The sequence below is a fragment of the Anabrus simplex genome, chromosome 8 (genome assembly GCF_040414725.1).
Source record: "Anabrus simplex isolate iqAnaSimp1 chromosome 8, ASM4041472v1, whole genome shotgun sequence".
Lineage (NCBI taxonomy): Eukaryota > Metazoa > Arthropoda > Insecta > Orthoptera > Tettigoniidae > Anabrus > Anabrus simplex.
This window is the reverse complement of record NC_090272.1, coordinates 240,614,848-240,635,569: the sequence shown is the minus strand read 5'-3', so window position 1 is coordinate 240,635,569 and position 20,722 is coordinate 240,614,848.

The following is a 20,722-nucleotide window of genomic DNA, read 5'->3' as shown; positions in this document are numbered from 1 at the left end:
GTTGTTTGCGGTGTAATATCCACGTCCCGATTATGTCCCAAATTGTTGGTAACACCATACATAAATACTAGGCGGTTGTTCATGCCGGATAGGGTTACAATAAAATCCTGCAGGATGAAAATGGTACGAGAATTTTACTAGTACGCACCTCTACTTTGGATGCTAATATTTGTTCTCCTTAATATAAGTACATGCTTAAACTAGAACGGACACACTGAAATAACCTCGAAGTCTGGTTACTGTATGATCTTTCAGTAAAATGACTTGCGTGCACTAGAATTAATTAAATTTATCTTGAATAAACTTTCTCTCCATTCTCCGTTACTGGAGGTTACTTCAGCTATGGAGTGAAATTTTGAGAGGAGCACAATAAAATTAAGATAGCAGTCACAGCTTGACTTAGATGGAACAAGGATAAAGAAATGAGTTTAAAAGCGAAATAAATTCCAAGAAATTTCAATTGTGGACTTTAAACACTTATGAATTCTACATCAGTTTATAAAAATAATTTAACAGAGAATATATACACTCCATTAATCAAAATATCTTAGGTCGAACGTCTTTGGTCGTATTACTACTTGAACTAATGAATCAGAATCACCATCAAGACATTCTTTTCTGATATGAAGTGCAAATGATGTGGCGGTGTCATCGTGTGCCCAGCCATATTATTATGAATTAACAATTTTCGAGAATTATTCAATATTACCGAATGATCTCGTTTTTGGTTAGAATTTTGGATTTCATTTGAAAGTGACACCATGTAAGATTATATTTTTTCATACCTATAGCTGTTAATCGTGTGAACTAACCGTCTTGATGAGACGCTGAAATGTCATACATCTCGCGTGACTAACACTATGTCTCTTAGGGTGTGATAATGTACAGTAATATACTAATCATTCACTGATATGAGATATTTTTCAACTGGTAGAACGAGTACCAGCAGTGGTGATGTCCGGTGGTGCCATACGTTACGAGGTGGCCGTATAAACGTTTAAATAGGAATAAAATCTTCAAATGATCCTAGAAAAAATATTTTCAGAACATAAACTGGAATATAACCTTTAATATCTAATGGCTGTCTTTATGTGATACTTCACTCAAAATTGTATTTTCTAAACATTCTCTTTCTGAATGTCGGATTTACGTACGATAACAGAACGCTGAGCTCACTGAGAGGGTGCCATTTTCGACGACAGATGAACATAAGCAATGACCAATTACCAAAAACAGTTACCATGTAAAGCCAGCCAAAGGCTAATAATGAGAAAAGTCATTTTGACGTAGATAGACTGGTTTCAATGGTGAAAGTTTAAGTATTACTCATTTTATATCTATTCGACTTAGTTTCAGAAATTACGAAATATCGTACTAATGACTTCCCTAGTTTGACTGGTACACTATGTTATGTACAATGATTGCAAGCTGTCCACTTCAAGGCCGTATCGATAAGTATAATCAACAACTTAATTTAAAAAAGCCACCTAATCGATACTTTATTTTTTGCCTTAGGCAAATGCTAATGTATTTTTAATTTTGCCTAAAGCAAAAAATAACGTATCGATTAGGTGGGGTTTTAAATTAATTTGTTGAATATACAGTGAGGTTAGGATGTGGTATAAGTATTGAGATGTCTCGCAATAATAAAATGTAATTCGATTGACCGTGATTATATAGTTAGAGAATCTCATTCATGCATCTAGCAGCGTTAAGAGAACAGTGTGCCACGTTTGTTGACTGTTCTCCAACACAGGCTGTAGTAACCAGTACCATAAACAGCCTTTGGAAAATATCTACGTAGCACATTTGTGACCTAGAAACCGAAATGAATTGCACCTGTTTGCTAATCCACACTGGAAAGGGAACCCATACAGTAGTATCACCGTGATTGGCGCTTAGTTTATCTCTGGTTCAAAACTTCATACTCACATGCTCGATGGTGGTTTCGAACCTTGATTTGCTGAAACTTCTACTGAATACTGTTAGAGTCTAAGCAGTGATCTACTGATGTGAACGAATTAATACAGAATATTAAAAATAACAATAAATTATTAACTAATGGTAACGACTGTAATTAAGTAAGGTAAAGAAATAGTAACGTAATGACATACCAGCTGTTCCCAGAACATCAGTTTCAATATATGACATCTTCCCTTATTCATCTTGGCCACCGCCATTAACAAAATAATGAAATGAATTGGCGTATGGCTTTCTGTACCGGGAGTGTCCGAGGACATGTTCGGCTCGCCAGGTGCTGGATCTTTTTATTTGACTCCCGTAGGCGACCTGCGCGCCATGATGGGGATTCAGTGATGATGAAGACAATACATACCCCCAGTCCCCGTGCTAGCGAAATTAACCAATGCTGCTTAAAATTTCCGACCCGGCCGGGAATCGAATCCGGGACCCCTGTGACAAAGGCCAGTACGCTAACCATTTAGCCATGGAGCCGGACGGCATTAACAAGAAGGGAGAATATTGTAGGCCATTAAAATAAGTCTACATTATTCTCTCCTGTGAAAAGCGGAGGTGCGGTGGTAATTGAAGTACGTATGAACATGCCAGAGTTTGCTCCTTCGTGTGACGGATTTCTGATTTTTTGTTATTTAAAGATGAAGTACAACCAAAGCCGACTACAACATCTCAGACCGTGATATCAAAACCAAGTGGTGGAAGTTATAGGTGGAATCAGCTGCAGGCTGTTCAAGGTTCGGGCGTCATCGAAATAATATCCCCATTTTAATTTACTTTCCTCCATAAACTACAAGTTTTATGTCAAAATTACCTACTTTGTAGACAATAATTGAAATGATTCACAATAAACAAGAAGGTCACCAACGAATGCATTATTTAGGTTAATTCATTACTTTAGAATCATTCAAAATATGAATAACACAACATTATAAGTTGAGAACTTCATTTTCCCGTATTGAACTGAGATTCAGAAGGTTCAACCTCTTCAATACAAAGTGTGTTGTACAAGGTGTTCACAACAGTAATAATAAATAACATGTTGTGAACACCTTGTACAACACACTTTGTATTGAATAGGTTGAACCTTCTTTAATTCTAATTGTGTAACAAAACATTGACACCAAAAAATATGTAATGTGAGCATTTAGGCACATGTCTGCTTATCCACTATTTAGACCTTCAATTCAGAAATTTGATAGTGCCCTCATTACGTAACATCTCTACTGCCACAATTTTGTGGTAAAAATGCCCATAGAGAAACTTTATGCCACTCGATAAATCCGCCATACAAGCCTTTTCTGGTCAAATTTAGAGCAAGTTTTAATAAAAGTTTAAGGAACTTATTCTGTGAAAGACGTGAATATATATCATATAGATGTGTGTGTTAGGATCATAGCATTTTATAACGTAGTTCAACTTGGTTCAGTGTAAGAGAAGGCTTAACGAGATAATGTTTGTATTAACTCATAGTCTCCTGGTAGCAGCCCATATCAGAAGCTCTGGCGAATACTGTACATAAGTTGGAGCTAATAATCCTATTATTACCGGGCGAGTTGGCCGTGCGGTTAGGAGCGCGCAGCTGTGAGGTCGCATCCGGGAGATAGTGGGTTCGAACCCCACTGTCAGCAGCCCTGAAGATGGTTTTCCGTGGTTTCCCATTTTCACACCAGGCAAATGCTGGGGCTCTACCTTAATTAAGGCCACGACCGCTTCCTTCCCATTCCTAGGCTTTTCCTGTTATCTATTATCATTCCAAAGTAAATTTTATTTTCCTACGTCTTAATATATGCGTATCAGTATCAAGAATCAATGCATCACCTAAAATATTCACTAAGATGTAAATACTATTGGGGTTGGAAATATGCTCATTATTGTAGATTGAGAGAGAACCACCAAACTGTACAGCTTACCCCAGCTGGAACACTCCAGTTCCTCCACGATGCAGAATCCATTTAAACTACTCGGCTGCTATACACATACTTTTTATAAATCACATTAAAGGAACTCGACACTTCAAAACAGGCATTCATTGATATACATGTCGTCATATATACAGCATGCAACCATCATGTAACTTAATAAAAAGACCGGCATCAACCTTCATTACTACGTTAAGCCAACCAGCTGTTTGTTCTAAAGGAATTAAAAGTATATAAAATCATGTTTGCAGTACTTATCAAAATTATACTCGTCTCTAGCTGGAAAGAGACTTTCCCTAACCAAACATTTCGGTTTGGTCTTTGAGTTCCCGGTCTATAATCCTTAAGTATTTCTCCCTTAAAGCTTTATATTGAGGGGATCTTAAATTTGAAGTATCTGCAATAGTATAATTTAATATTAATCCGTTAAAGAGTGATAATATCCCCAGAATATACCTACTTTAACAACATGTTCTTATCCTGTACACCCAATGCAAACACACATCCCTACAATCACTCCAGCATTCTCTCAGTCGATAGTAGATATTTTAGTCGGTCTTGGTACAACATAATCGTCGCTCCACCGGTAAATCGTTGTATTCCACAAAGCTCTTCCTATCCTCAAGACTGCTCCTCCTCCCAGCCACATATGGATACGCAACCCATCAGAACAATGTCCGTTGTGGTCGTTTTCCTATGCCGACGAGTAAGCGAAAAGGAACCTTACATGCATTATACACTAGGAGTGCGTAAATACATAATGCAAACATACATTTCTACAGTACGGTACAGTAAGGTTTATTTTCCTATACACATGTGCATAGGACAATGAACACAACAAAATTTGTTCTGATGGACTGCATATCCATAAGTGGTTGGGAGGCGTGACCAGTCTTCAGGAAAATAATCGATACGAAGAGCACTGTGGAATACAACGTTTTACCGGTGGAGCGACGACGTTCCTTATGATTCTTCGATATCATAGACAAATAAATAGGAAGAACTGTGTTGCGCATGTGAATATCTTTCGTGCGTGAATTACGAAGAACAATTCTAGACACTTAGTCGTTCTCCTACGTGTTCCAGACTGTTGCGTCCTGATAAATTAACATGGCAAAGCGGTCAGAGTGTCAGCGTTGAAGCCACAAGTAGATTGTAGGGACAAAGTGTTGTATGCCTTCCCATGTAGCTCCCTCGTAGCTCCCGTAGAGCGTAGTGAGTAGTTAGTTCTTCGTCTGTAGTTAGATGTTGTTTGGCGGCGAAATCTGTCACGCGTGTTTTTAGCTCCCTCGTAGCTCCCGTAGAGCGTAGTGAGTAGTTAGTTCTTCGTCTGTAGTTAGATGTTGTTTGGCGGCGAAATCTGTCACGCGTGTTTTTAGCTCCCTCGTAGCTCCCGTAGAGCGTAGTGAGTAGTTAGTTCTTCGCCTGTAGTTAGATGTTGTTTGGCGGCGAATTCTGTCACGCGTGTTTTTTTTTTTCTTGGTGTTGTACAGCTCGCTTTCCATTGAACCAGCGTAATCCACATCAAGTACGTCTCCCTCCCATGTATTATGTGACTCCAGGGAAGTTTCCATGGAGCCAGAACAAGAAAGAAGGCAACATGGGTCGTGGGATCGACAACGTGAGAGGAAATGGAAGACTGAGGACGAGGCGCAACTCAGAAGATTGCAGCGGAGAGATGAGCGCCAGGCCTGCGGTCAGTTCATCGGACGCCAGTGAACAGTATTCGGTTAGTGTGATGTAGCATCATCTTCAGCCCATGTTGTAAACAAGTATTTGGAGATAGTTTTATTATCATCAATCAATCAATCAATCAATCAATCAATCAATCAATCAATCAATCAATCAATCAATCAATCAATCAATCAATCAATCAATCAATCAATCAATCAATCAACCAATCAATCAATCAATCACTACCGATCTGCATTTAGGGCAGTCACTCAGGTGGCAGATTCGTTATATGTTGTTTTCGTAGCCTTTTCTTGAATTATTGCAAAGAAATTGGAAATTTATTGAACATCTCCCTTGGTAAGTTATTCCAATCCCTAACTCTCCTTCCTATAAATGAATATTTGCCCCAATTTCTCCTTTTGAATTCTAACTTTTTCTTCATATTGTGATCTCTCCCACTTTTAAAGACACCACTCAAACTTATTCGTCTACTAATGTCATTCCACGCCATCTCTCCACTGACAGTTCGGAACATACCACTTAGCGGAGCAGATCCTCTCCTTTCTCACAAGTCTTCCCAGCCCACAGTTTGCAACATTTTCGTAACGCTACTCTTTTCTCGGATATCACCCAGAACAAATCTAGCTGCTTTCCTTTGTTTTTTTCTCAATTCTTGAATCAAGTACTCGTAGTGAGGTTCCCATACACTGGAACCATACTCTAGTTGGGGTCTTACCAGAGACTTATATGCCCTCTCCTTTACATCCTTACTACAACCCCTATGTACCCTCATAACCATGTGCAGAGATCGGTACCCTTCATTTACAATTCCATGTACGTAATTACCCCAATGCAGATCTTTCCTTATATTAACACCTAGGTATTTACAGCGATCCCCATAAGGAACTTTCACCCCATGAGTCAGTAATTAAAACTGAGAGGACTTTTCCTCTTTGTGCAACTCACAACCCGAATTTTAACCCCGTCTATCATCATACCATTGCTTGTTGTCCATCTCACCATATTACCGAGGTCATTTTGCAGTTGCTCACAATCTTCGAACGTATTTATTACTCTGTACAGAATAACATCATCCGCAAAAAGCCTTATCTCTGACTCCACTTGTTTACTTATATATTTACGTGACTGCCCTAAATGCAGATCGGTAGTGATTGATTGATAGGTCCAATAATACTCCCTTGAGGAATTTCCCTCATAATGATTACAGGATCAGATAATGCTTAATCTACTTTAATTCTATGAGTTCTATTTTCTAGAAACATAACCCCCAATTCAGCCACTGTTTTGTGTTGTCCAATTGCACTTATTTTTGCCAGTATTCTCCCATGATGCCTTAGTTAGGTCAGTGGCGATACAGTCCATTTGATCTCCAGAATGTAAAATATCTTCTATATCTTGCTGGAATTCTTCAAGTTGAGCTTGAGTGTAATCTTTCCTAAACCCGAACGGCCCTCTATCGAACCAGTTATTAGTTTCGCAAACATGCCTAATATGATCAGAAATAATGTTTTTCCAAAGCTTACTTGTAACACATGTCAAAATGACTGAACTTATGTTTGTGTTTATCACCTTTCCCTTTGCACACAGGGGCTACAACAGAAACTCTCCATTCATTTGGTATAGCCCCGTCATGCAAACAGTAATCAAATTAAGTACTTGAGATATGGCGTTATATCCCATATCCTCAGAAATCTTATCAATTCCAGCTGCTTTTCTAGTTTTCAAATTGTGTATCTTATTGTACATGTCTTATGTCAGTCCATGTTTGTTTGCAACCTCACATCCATTCTTATGCGTGTAAGTATCTTGAATCAAACTTGTAGATGTGTGCTGCAATTATAGTGACATTTAGTTTGTAGAAGCATTGCTTATATACATATATATATATATATATATATATATCGTAATCAATGGTGTCTGTATTGTCAGCTACAAATAGTACATACAACATTTATTCTTGTCCTCATTTATAAAGAACAGTGGTTAATTCAATAGTTGCTATTTTAGGTACAGTGGTGCAACTTTGAATGAGGTGTTCAGGTCTCAACTAGTATTGCTCTTTATTGCAAGGAAACTGGCTCACTGCTACACCTTGACCATGTCAGTGCTGCCAACTATACTCGAGTATTTCCGTCTTTAATTTCAATAATACACGTGATGCGTTATTAGAAATTCTTGGAGGCGCTTAATCATTCAGTTGTAACGTAAGTCATTGTTACCAACAATGCAAGGCTGCAATAGGTGAAAAACTAAATATTATGATTCTATGACCGTTTGTTAGACGAATTAAGAATTTTAGCTCTTATTTATAAAGATTAATTAAATGTTTAAATTATTAGTTATGGGATTTCAAATATTACAATTTTATTATTGTTAGCGAACCTTTTGACAAATGTGCTGTACACATGACTTGCTCACTTCCCAAGTGGAATAACAGAGTTTAAAAGTTGTTGGAACTTATCACTTGGTTATAAGCCGACTCAGCCACCTGTGTGAATGAGTATCCGAGGTATTTACTCCATTGGGAGAAAGATTATTCGGAAACTCTAATGGTCCATATCAAATATTGCATACGAGAAATCAAATTTTGGTCAGACTTTGCTCATTGCCTTTACAAAGGAAATTCGTACTCAAGCCCGTAAATTAAATGAATGAATATTTGTTCGGTTTTCCTTACAGTTATGTTGTAATAGTTTAGTAACAACACAATTTTAAAGCGTTTCGTCCTATTAAAATTAAAATACATAGGACAATACAGTATACTGATAAAAATAACACTAATAATGTGTAATTATATTGTACAGATATGTTATATGTGTTACAATTCGTGTTTCCACAGGACGAAAAGCTTTAAAGTTGTATTAACCGAGTGGACACTAAACAAATATGGCTTTCTTCTTGTAAAAGTGCAGTTCAATAGCGTAAACTGGGTAGAGACTGCCCAACAGGGAATGGTATGAAAGACATTGAAAGAGGCCTAGGTTCAGCAATGGTTTTCTCATCCTATAGCATTTGTAAAGTCTTTACTGTCTTTCATTGGACGACAAACGAAATGCACGGGGGCCAGTTTACACGAGACAACCTGTGGAAAGTTGTAGAATACTTGAGAAAGAAAGTGGGTGTTTCAGCTGTGGCATAGTACAGGAAGTTACTGCGCTGTGCAGGGAACATCAGTCCATTACTAGACTCACCGCGGGTGGGCGCTCGAGTCTAATTATTATTTAAGAGGTAATAATGAATGAAGCTGAAAACTAATGGGGATCTTACCTCTCATCGCATCAGATGTTAAAAGTGATGTCTATCGATCGTTCTCGATAAAAGTTTTCACTGGGGTCACAAAATTCCGAAACACTCGTTGTATCTCCGTCTCTGAAATTTCAAGTAGAGTTCGTGGGCTGTTCTTGTACACTTTCTGCCTTCAAAATCCCCACAAATAAAATACATCGAGGAAACGAGGGACTTAAGTCACGCTGTATGAACATTGGCATTATCCTGCTGGAAGTAGGAATATTGCTTTTATTAACAAATTGTATGCAGTATGTTTTGTGCATAACGCTCCGAGTTAACTGCATTTTAAAAGAAAATAGGGCCAATGGCTCTGCGTACAGTAATGCGGGCTTTCTGAACATGAGGAGGAATTTCATTCAATAAATGAAGATTGTCAGTGTCCTAATACCTGCAATTATCAGAATTCACGCACCCACTTAACAAAGAAATACCGTACGCATCGTCCACAATAATTAAAAGAGAAGGATCGACAGATTGCAGCATCTACCGAAAGAGATTTATGTGGACAGCTGGATCTCGTGGTGTTAGCTAATAAACCACTGCGTCCTGTTAGAAGTGTCGAATCTTCGTGAAATGCCACACTGCTGAAGATTTCCTCGGGTTGATATCCATATCTACAAGTTTCTCCTCGTCTGTGGTCCTGTCTCTTTGTTTCAATTAGACCCTGATTCTGGGCATTTCCTGACTTGGTTATGTATAGCAGCACGACGGATACGACGTAGAAATGTGCGAGCGGTTCTGTCATACGATTTCTCTCTAGGAGAAATATCTCGCCTAGAAATATCCGTCCTCCAATAGTATACGTTACCATACTGATAGCTAATACAACACTAATCGGAGCTCTGCGCTAACCATTACTACCGCACTCCATCCCCGCCGCTGGAGAACAAAGAAGTACCCACTGCCTGGGATGGTTACCTCGTTGTACTTCCTCTTAAAATGACAATCACCATCACCAGCACTTTCGGAGCCTCAGCCACTACAGCCAGTTCTTTGTTGACTAATGCCAGAGCAAGTCTTTCCTTTGCTGGGATTGATGTTTCCATCTTTGTATGCATTTTAATGTTTTTGCACTTGGTGATCTCAAACGGTTCATCAAACGATTTTCTGGCATCCTGCGTCAGATGCTCAAATAGCACATATTTATACTACTTTTGTTAATTCGATCAATGAAACATGGATATGAACTGTTCTGTTTCGTTTAGGCACTAACAACTCACAGTCTTCACTCGGGAGCGCAGTGCCCTGCCACCTTGTCGTTACGAAACTACTTAAGAACTTTTTCAAAAACAAATCTCCGAGCGAGTCGGCCGTGCGGTTAGGAGCGCGCACGTGTGAGCTTGCATTCGGGAGATAGTGGGTTCGAATCCCACTGTCGGCAGCTCTCTATATGGTTTTCCGTAGTTTCTGATTTTCACACCAAACAAATGGTGCGGCTGTTCCTTAATTAAGACCACGGTCACTTCCTTCCCGCTGCTAGCCCTTTCCGATCGTCGCCACGAGACCTATCTGTGTCGGGTCGACGTAATAAGAAGTCAGTAAACCAGGATGTGTGGATTGGAAAATACCTTTCAATGACTAGAGAATGCGTATATAACCAGAAATCTGTATCATATATGTAACTTGTTTCATCAGTTGACTTAATCTTCTAAATGTGTGCCCTGTCTGTTTTCCTCTGCGCTCTTCATGTCTCGATAGTTTTGACATCTGATCACGTTGGACGCCATTATCCTCTCACACCCAGAACTTTCTCTTCAAGCATCTTGGGTTTGAAGATGTGGCAAAAAGATTCTGATTTCCTCCTCTGGATATTAGCTAGCGGTTGTTTTTGTTTCTTTACCTTTTCTTGAAAAGTTTGCACAGGTCTGCGTTTCTATACAGACAGTTTTTGTAAGTCTCCTCTAGGATCGCATTTCCATTGTCTCTGAACGCTTTTTGTATTTAATCAAGAGAATCTACCTTTCAAAACCACATAGCAATACATCCCAAATAGAAACTGTTTTTTCTTCACAAATCTATTGCATTGACTTCTCATGCTTTCTCTACAAGTTATACCAACAGACTCTGCTGTCTCAGTCTAATGAGTTTTGAGTAGGGTCATCACATAGATAAGAAACTCTGAGCACTCTAAAACCCCTTTCAGCTTGTAGGTCCAATGTAATAATAATAATGACGACGATGATGATGGCAGAAGCATTGCTCACTTTGCAGCGAAACAGAGGTTTGTAATTGCAATCGAAAGCCGTGTCATAGTTGCAAAGAACTACATATGGTGGTGGTAATTATTATTTTAATAGGAAGTACAACTGGGCAACCATCCCCTATTAACACTAATGAGAGAGAAAAAAATGGAAGGGGTCCGACACTTCGAAAAATGAGGGTATCGACCAAACAAAGAGAAGGGGCACAAAATGCGTGAAATTGAAAGACTCCCTAGGCCTCCATACGTAATACCGTCGGGGTCGGAAAAGTACAAGAGTTGACCAACGAAGGTCGGATAAGATAGATGAAAGCGATGAACCTGGCATAACTCAGCTAAAAGACCCATGGTTGCCAACCAACGCTCCCAAATTGATAGCCCCTGGAGCTGGAAGAACTGTGTAATGAAGTATTTAAAAGCAAGAATGCAGAGAACAGTTTTGTTGGACAAGTGCCATATAGTACCAAAACAATGATTTATAGTCCACGACCTACTTGATTGTATAATCCGTATTTTGTATATTGAATTACACAATTTTTATATATTTCGTGTCTGATGTAACAAATACATAAACAAGAGTATGTTCTCGGCTACTTGTGGAGGAATTTTCCTTCGACGCCCTCCGTCCGACACTGCGACACTACGGAGTCATTATGTCATCAATTATCATGCCGTTACCAGATGTGTTAGAATCTGCTACCCCCTCTGGGACTGAACCTAGGATTTTGTAATCACGTGTGGGACACAGAGAAACAGCTCATACTCATAGGGTGGGATTACTACCCCGAAATACTCTAATATCTGCTCTTAACTGTGCAAAATGTTATTGAACCGAAATTATGCTTAGTAGTGGTTAGCTCCATCAAAAATAGTTCAATGATGTATTGAAACCCCATTGCTGTAGGTATGTTCTCGTTCGTCGAGTGAAGATATTTTGTGGTAAATATTGTAGAGTATTACAACCCTCTCGTGCACGCGCTTTCATTTCGAAGGGAAAAAAGAAGATTTTCTCAACTTTTGATTCAATTAAAGTTAAAAAATATATCTGTATTTTTTATGAAGAGAAAATTACAAGTTATTTTACATTTTTCGAGCAAAAAGTAGAGATGTCATTGGAAAGACAACATATTTTTACTATAGAAAAAACATTTATTTACAGTTTACAAGTGTGAGAACACGTCACATGAGGTCTAAAGTGAAGTGACTTCATGTTGAGATTTGTGCCCGTCTCACGATAATTGTGGGAAGTAAGGAAACTTGAGCTCAATCAATCACTCTGTATTTAGGGCAGTCGTCCAGGTGGCAGATTCCCTATCTGTTTTTTTCCTAGCCTTTTCTTAAATGATTGCAAAGAAATTGGAAATCTATTGAACATCCCCCTTGGTAAGTTATTCCAATCCCTAACTCACCTTCCTATAAACGAATATTTGCCCCAATTTGTCCTCTTCAACTCCAACGTTATCTTCATATTGTGATCTTTCCTACCTTTAAAGACATCACTCAAACTTATTCGTCTCCTGATGTCCTCCCACGCCATCTCTCCGCTGACAGCTCGAAAAATATCTCCCCAGTCTTCCCAGCCCAAACTTTGCAACATTTTTGTAATGCTACTCTTTTGTCGGAAATCACCCAGAACAAATCGAGCTGCTTTTCTTTAGATTTTTTCCAGTTCTTGAATCAAGTAATCCTGGTGAGGATCCTATACCCTGGAACCATATGCTAATTGGGGTCTCACCAGAGACAAATATGCTCTCTCCTTTACATCCTTACTACAACCCCTAAATACCCTCATAACCATGCGCAGAGATCTCTACCCTTTATTTACAATCATATTTATGTGAACACCCCAATGAAGATCTTTCCGTATATTAAGACCCAGGTAATTACAGTCATCCCCAAAAGGAACTTTCACCCCATCAACGCAGTAATTAAAACTGAGAGGACTTTTCCTATTTGTGAAACACACAACCAGACTTTTACCCCGTTTATCATCATACCATTGCCTACTGTCCATCTCACAACATTATCGAGGTCATTTTGCAGTTGCCCACAATCTTGTAACGTACTTGTTACTCTGTACAGAATAACATCATCTGCAAAAAGCCTTATCTCTGATTTCACTTCTTTACACATGTCGTCTATACTAATATATAAAGAGGTAAAGTTGGCCTAATCTCAGGAACTATTGGACCGATTCTAAAAATTATTTCACTAGTAGAAGGATACATTATCCCTGAGTGCTATACGCTATATTTTATTTTCAAAACAATTCGGGGAGAGGGGGGTGACGTGGGGTGATATAAAAATACTAGGCTAATATATGCGAAATATCGAATTTGTCGTACAAGGACGATGCAAACTCATTTTAAGACCCTTGAGGCAAAGAACAAAACTCGGTAAGCCATACGGGCCCTAAAACCAACCCTTATTGAGATATTGGCACCACACTACCCCTGCTCTAGGAATCGGATAAAGAAATGAACTGCCGTAACCATGGCAACATCAGCTTCAGTATGCTTACAGAAGCGAGATTAGCTGCAATATATCACAAAAACCTAACATGTTACAGACATAAAAATTGGTATTTGGGATCTCCTCTAAATAAAAGAACACACATTTTTGTTTTCAGAAAATCCATTTAAGGGGTGAGGGTTGAAAAGAAGTGATGAAGGAGTTGAATTCTTTGTATGAGGATACATACAACATATCTCATAAACGGAAAATGCTACAGACGTTAAAATTGGTAGGCCCTAATTGGAATCTCTTTTAAAAATAAATTAGGCACTTTTTCTGGAAAATCCACTTAAGGGGGTGAAAACTTTAAAAAGCGGGTGAAATTTTAAAATGAGTATCTTCTTCTACTGGTTTTCCCACAGCTGTGGGGTCGCGGTGCGAACTGTGTCACACATATGTGGATTTGCCGCTGTTTTACGACTGGATGCTCTTCCTGACGCAAACGCTATGTGTAGGGATGTAATTACTATTGCGTATTCCTGTTGTGGTTGGTAATGTGGTGTGTTGAGTGAATATGAAGAGGAGAGTGTTGGGACAAACACAAACTACCTGTCCTCGAGCCAGAAGAATTAATCACACGCGATTAAAATATCCGACCCAGTCCGGATTCGAAACCGGAACTCGATAAACTGACGATGAACTCTCAGTCAAGGCGTGGGGCAGTATATCTACAGTATATCTCACGTTACAGGCGTGAAAATTGGTATTTGTAATGTCCTTTATAAATAATGACCCCCCCCCACTTAAAAAAAACTGTTTCTCACATGTAGTTCCATGTCGCATGTTCCAGATTTAGCTCTCCCAGTAGCCTGGTCATCTTAGCCCCAAAAGGCAATGCCAAAAACATGGTTTACAATGAGGTTCTGGCGTAAATGAAATGCAATTTTTCGGCGAGTTTTTGTACTTTAGGGATTTTCAGATAATGTCTTAGTGCGGTACCGAGGAAGAGTTAACTTTTATGAACTTACGAAATCCTCGCGAGCAAAGCCGTGGGTAACGGCTAGTGTATATAAGAAAACATAAAGGTCCAATAATATTGCCTTCAAGAATTCCCCTCTTAATTATTGAGGGACAGATAAAGCTTCGTCTACAAAATTCTCTGAGTTCTTTTTTTTAGAAACATAGCCACTCCTTCAGTCACTCTTTTGTCAAGTCAAATTACACTCATTTTTGCCAGCAGTCTCCAATGATCTATACCCTATCAAATGCCTTAGATAGGTCTATCGCGAGACAGTCCATTTGACCTCCTGAATCCAAGATATCTGATATATCTTGCTGGAATCCTACAAGATGAGCTTCAGTGGAATAACCTTTCCTAAACCCAAACTGCCTTCTATCGAACCAGTTATTAATTTCGCAAACATGTCATATAATCAGAAAGAATGCTTTCCCAAAGCTTACATCCAATGCATGTCAAACTGACAGGCCTGTAATTTTCAACTTTATATCTATCACCCTTTCCTTTATACACAGGGGCTACTATAGCAACTCTCCATTTATTTCGTATAGCTCCTCCATGCAAGCAATAATCAAATAAGTAATTCAAATATGGTACTATATCACAACCAATTCTATTTAGTATATCCCCAGAAAACGTATCACCGGGCGAGTTGGCCATGCGGTTAGAGGCGCGCGGCTGTGAGCTTGCATCTGGAAGATAGTAGGTTCGAATCCCACTGTCGGCAGCCCTGAAGATGGTTTTCGGTGGTTTCCCATTCCATACCAGGCAAATGCTGGGGCTGTACCTTAATTAAGGCCACGGCCGCTTCCTTCCAACTCCTAGGCTTTCCTAACCCATCGTCGCCATAAGACCTGTGTCGGATCGACGTAAAGTCACTAGCAAAAAAGAAAGAAACCTTATCAATTCCAGCTGCTTTTCTAGTTTTCAGTTTTTGTACCTAACTGTAAACGTCATTGTTGTCATAGGTAAATTTTAATACTTCTTCAGTACTAGCAGAAGTACCCGTTCTTCGTACGGGTTATCAGAAACTGGCTTTAGTTACTCATACTATCGGTGTGACTGACTTCATTAGATATTTATATCACTCGTGTATTTACTTAAGTACGTAGAAATTATTTGTCATGTTTGGAATTATAGTGTATCTTCTTATTTTCTTCATGGGGGCCTCTAAATATTAGTTCCTAATTAGCGTCGACCTCTAAGATCTTTTGCTACCATGTTTTTCCTTTATTCCCACCTAGATATACCTGCTCCCTTCACAAAGCTGCAGGTTTAGTGTAAGTATACTTTCGCCAGATAGTGCCACAAATATAAATATTATTGAATTTATTTGTTTGATCCGACATTTCATAACTATTACAAATGATAAAGGAAATACGCGATGCATAAAAGAAACTACTCAAGTCACGCGCGCACCATCTTGACAATTGTGTACAGTATATAGGTTTCATGGTTACAATGATCGTAAAGGTGGACCAAAATATCCGCACTAATAACATCAGTGATCCTACTACTCCATGATTTGATAGAAAATAATTTAAACTATAGGTAACAGACTCCGCAAAATGCTGAAACCTAAGCCAGTACGTAAAAACGGAGTCCCGTCGGCAACCGCTGGTCGCTGTAATACGGAGATCTCCGGGACTATTATTTTTATACTTCACTCCCATTCCATCCCCGCCCAAAGGAGTGCTATGAGCGTCTTACACAACAGTTTATTTTTTTCCAGATAGTAAGTCATATGTGTATCAATTTTGGTTGGCAGTTATGCCCAAACGTACATATTACTCACTGGCAATGTAGCTTTCTACAGGTGAAGTAATTTTTAAAATCGGTTCAGTAGTGTTTGAGTCTATCCGTTACAAATATACAAATTTTTCCTCTTTATAATATTAGTATAGAAGTATAAATTACATCCCTACACATACGGTTGCCGACAGGAAGGGCATCCAGCCGTAAAACAGGGTTTAATCCACATGTGTGACACAGTTCGCACCCGCAACCTCACAGGTGTGGGTAAAGCGATAGAAGAAGATACTAATTTTTTAAAAAAATTACCCGCTTTTTTATTCTTTTCACCCGCTTGAGTGGATTTTCCAAAAAAAGTGTGTTCATTTTTAAAGGAGATTTCAAGTACAAATTTGAAAGTCTGTAACATCTTCTTTTTGAGGTATATGTATCCTCATATAAATAATTCAACTCCTTCCTCACTTTCTTTCCTTCCCCCCCCCCCCCTAAGTGGATTTTATGAAAACGAACATTTGTGTTCTTTTATTTTTAAAGGGGATTCCAAATATCTATTTTCATGCCTGTAACATGTTAAGTTTTTGTGATTTATTGTAGACTAGCAAATGTACCCGTGCTTCGCTACGGTATTCTACATTGTATACGGATATCGACGTAAATACTGTGCGTGCAGCAAATGAGATTGTTCGTTTCCAATGTAAAGTGAGGGTTGCGGAGTTGTGATGATAACGCCAGGCTCACTTGCCTACTGTCATTCACAATCGAGTTGGCAAGTTTACATTATAATTGCAGGCCCCAATGCCTACTGCGCGACCACAATCGATTTGGGGAGTTTTAGTTACAATGGCAGACCCATTTCCTACTTTCAGACAGGTTACAGTTGAGGAGTTTTTATTATAATACCAGGCAACTTCCCTACCACCAGTCAAAATTGAGTTGTGCAGTTATCATTATAATGACAGTCCCTTTTTACTGCTGCTAGCCAGCTTACTGCCAGTCACACGGAATTAGTGAGTTTCCATGAAAATAGCAGGCCACTATGCCTAATGCTAGTCAAATTTTATATTGGAACATTTGTTTATAATGGCGGGCACCCTGGCCTAGAGCCAAACACAATAGAGTAGGGGACTTTCGAACAAAACTGCATGATCCCTTGCCTTCTGCAAGACAAATGGAAAAGTGAATTATTCATTAAAATGGTAGGCCCTCCTTACTAATGCCAGTTACACAGGAGTTGGAGAAGGACCCCATTCCTACTGCCAGCAGTCAAAGTCGGTGTAGGGAGTACTGATTACAATAGCAGACACATCCTTTCTCGATCGCTACAAATCGACATCAATGAATATATACAAATGGACATACGAAAGTATATGAATGTTTACAATATTGCAGACCTTCATTTACAGATTAACTGCTGCTAAACGGTACGTCATATCGACAAAGGATTGTACCGTAAGGCGCAGTATTTAGCGATCTAAATGGCTGGTCCTATGATATTTTCTCGCATCTAATCTATTCGTGGGTCAGATTGAATCAGAAACGTTGAATAGGTTGAAATTTGTGTGAGATTATCTTACATTGCATTACTTTTCGGATAATTATGTGACATAGCATTTGGCTCACATATGGGTACTGGGTGGGCCAATGTTCGTGTAGAGTTTGATCATACTATCTTTCCTGTAAGTGATTGAAATGATGCACATGAGAAGAAAAGGTTTAGAAATTAATTTCCATTAAGGCAGGTAGATTTCCATTAAGTTTGGTTGTATGTATTTTGAGGGAGTGCAAAATCACGGTTTCGGTTTCGTATAAACCCCCAATTAGTTCAGGGATTTAGAAACAATATTTGCCCTAAAACCTCCCCAAAGGATAGGTGGATTCTAAATATGAAGTTTGGTGGAAATATATCCAGTAGTTTTCAAGTTAGAGAAAGACAAACAGACCAAACAAACAAACAAACAAACAAACAAAGAAACAAACAAACTAACTAACTAACAGACACCAAGGAAACCTACCCTTGGACAGATGGATGCTATATATAAAATTTGGTTCAAATATCTTGTTAGTTTTCAAGTTGTAAGAAGTACGCTTTACACGCACCCGCTCTTGCGTTAAGTCCGCTGGGATTTGTACCGAAAAACGGTCCGTTAATATCTCCCTTACTAAATCCTGTTATCGAAATGATGCACATGAGAAAAAAAGGTTTAAAAAAAATTTTCATTAAGGCAGGTTGATTTCCATTAAGTTCGGTTGTGTATACTTTGAGGGAGTGCAAAATCACGGTTTCGGTTTCGTAAAAATCCCCACTCAGTTCAGGGATTTAGAAACGATATTTGCGCTAAAACCTACCCAAGGAGAGGTGGATTCTAAATATGAAGTTTGGTGGAAATATATATTTAGTAGTTTCAAGTTATAGAAGGACAGACAAACAGACAAAGAGACAAACAAACAGACAAACAGACACCAAAGCTAAAAATGATGCAGATGGTCATTATTACACCTGAAACGGATAACTGTACGGAAATTTCGCCAAAATAATCAGTGTACAGACACACAGTTTGCGCTAAAACCTACCCAAGGACAGGTGGATTCTAAATATGAAGTTTGGTGGAAATATATCCAGTAGTTTTCAAGTTATAGAAGGACAGACAAACAAACAGACAAACACTAAAGCTAAAAATGATGCAGATGGTCATTTTTACACCTGAAACGGATAACTGTACCGAAATTTCGCCAAAATAATCAATGTACAGACACACGGTCGTTACGATTTTATTTATATAGATGACGGATAAGCATGAGCACATTGAACAGTGCAGACTTCCACTTCGAGATTAATATCTCCTAAACGGTTTATGATATTAAGAAACGGTTTGCGCCATCAGACGCCTCATTTATCGACTATATGTTTATTTCTAAACCATTTCCTCGTATCTCCCATATTGAGGTGCTAAATTGAGTTCAAATTTTCAATAGGGTGAAATTTGGGTGCATTTTTAACATTTTACATTACATTTTGCCTACTTATGTATAAGCTAGAATCATGAAATTTGGTACACATATGTCCCTTAATCGTGCCAATGTGCGCACACAACGTGATGATCCTATCATTCTTATAAGTGTGTCAAACAATAAAATATACTTGTAAAAATCACCAAATTTACGAACAATCCAGAAATACGGCCAAATTTAACGTATAAGGGAGAGAGATACGACAAAATGTCACAGGACCAAAGTTGTAGATCACTCCGAATTGAAGGGACACTGTGCCATCCGTTTTGTGATACGACTTACCGTTTAGCCAAAAAATAGCTCAAAAGGAATGTCTGCACAGTCATTAAAATTGCCTCCATATTTCGATATCCTTGGGGGTGAAAAGTGAAAAATTTGAACATCTTGGAATTTTCCCGTCGGTTAGAGACCAAAAGCTATAATTTCACCAAATTTCAATTGTCTACCTCGTCTCGCAGGTTGTGCCGCCATCTTGATTTGGGGGGATGGGGGATAAAAATGAGGAAATTCCCGAAAATTTTTAAGCCCACGAAACCTATAGGTTATCGTTTTGGATATACTATACGACTGTGTTCTTATACTGAGCCCAAAATTTGCGCCCCCCCAGCGTGCCCCCTTCAGGGAATTTTGAGAATTTCCGATTTTTCTAGGGATCCTGGGGTCATCAGTTTCCCTCGTACCAAGTTTCAAATTTCTGAGATTTCTGGAAGTGCCTCATTAATTCACGTCTTTTTTCATTTTTTAATATTTATATATATATCGCTCCAGCCCGACTTGCTTTTATATATATAGATGACGGATAAGCATGAGCACGTTGAAAAGTGCAGACTTCCACTTCGAGATTCATATCTCCTAAACGGTTTATGATATTAAGAAACGGTTTGCGCCATCAGACGCCCCATTTATCGCCCTACATGTTTGTATCTAAACCATTTCCCCGTATATCCCATATTAAGGGGGTAAATTGAGTTCAAATTTTGAATAGGGTGAAATTTGGGTGCATTTTTAACATTTTACATTACATTTTGCCTACTTATGTATAAGCTAGAATCATGAAATTTGGTACACATATGTCCCTTAATCGTGCCAATGTGCGCACACAACGTGCTGATCCTATCATTCTTATAAGTGTGTCAAACAATAAAATATACTTGTAAAAATCACCAAATTTACGAACAATCCAGAAATACGGCCAAATTTAACGTATAAGGGAGAGAGATACGACAAAATGTCACAGGACCAAAGTTGTAGATCACTCCGAATTGAAGTGACATTGTGCCATCCGTTTTGTGATACGACTTACCGTTTAGCCAAAAAATAGCTCAAAAGGAATGTCTGCACAGTCATTAAAATTGCCTCCATATTTCGATATCCTTGGGGGTAAAAAGTGAAAAATTTGAACATCTTGGA